The sequence below is a fragment of the Octodon degus genome, unplaced genomic scaffold (genome assembly GCF_000260255.1).
Source record: "Octodon degus isolate 3935 unplaced genomic scaffold, OctDeg1.0 scaffold00233, whole genome shotgun sequence".
Classification (NCBI taxonomy): domain Eukaryota; kingdom Metazoa; phylum Chordata; class Mammalia; order Rodentia; family Octodontidae; genus Octodon; species Octodon degus.
In genome coordinates this window covers 3,197,117-3,198,095 of record NW_004524809.1, presented here as the reverse complement: position 1 = coordinate 3,198,095, position 979 = coordinate 3,197,117, and the positions used below count along the sequence as shown (strand labels likewise).

Sequence of the window (979 nt, the reverse complement as noted above, 5' to 3'; positions counted from 1 at the left end):
AGAAGATAAAATTAACTTTATGATAAACTGTGTTCATCCCAATATATCCAAACTAGCATTTCAACATGCAGTGTGCAGAATTATTGAGACATTTTACATTTCTTCAAAGCACTCTACCCCAGCCTAGCTCACTGCAAGTGTAACTATTCCTAGGGAACTAGGAATATTTGACCTGTATTTGACCTGGTGTTATAACATATACAGTTGAAATAAGTAGATCTGCAGTGTATCCAATTGTTTCAACCTACCTGACCATAATTAATAGGTTTCCAATAACTGAATCCAATGTCAAGTGTTACTTCTGTCATCTCATTTGGCCACAGTTCCCTCTCCTGTTTAAAGCAGAGAGAAGAGCAACTTAACCTTGTAATTATAGTTTAAGAATTTACAGGCCAGACTGAGTTTCACGGGGTCGGTGAAGGATCCCAAGATGGCTGGACACAAACTTGCACTGAAAGCCACTGACTGGGTAGTTTTTGGGGAGATTATACCCGGAAACCAAAAGGCTGTTGCTAACTCTCTGAAGGCCTGGAATGAGACCCTCAGCACCAAGATGGCTGTTCTGTCTGAGAAACTACCAGTGATTAACTGGGCTTACTAGAAGGCCAAGGTGACCAAGGCAGGCTTGATGGGTGACTTTGAAAAGAAGTTTAATGCCCTGAAAACTCTTGTGCCAGAGGATAAGTGTACTGCCCTGGTGGATGCTGATGAAAAGGAAAATGTAAAAAGTTGTGCTGAGTTTGTGTCTCTTTCAAAGGCCCGGATTGTGGAATATGAGAAACAGCTGGAGAAAATAAGTAACATGATTCCGTTTGATCAGATGACCATTGAGAACTTGAATGAAGCCTTCCCAGAAACCAAATTAGACAAGAAGTATCCCTACTGGCCTCATCAGCCAATTGAGAATTTATAAAATTGTGTCTTGGGGAAAGCTCTGGCCCTTACATCACACACTCTGGATGTTAAAAATAAAAAATAT

At 40.6% G+C, this 979-nt stretch overlaps 1 pseudogene; it reads left to right on the top strand.

The window, feature by feature from the left end:
* Positions 1-430: 430 nt before the first annotated feature.
* On the top strand, positions 431-979 carry LOC101572777 (annotated as a pseudogene).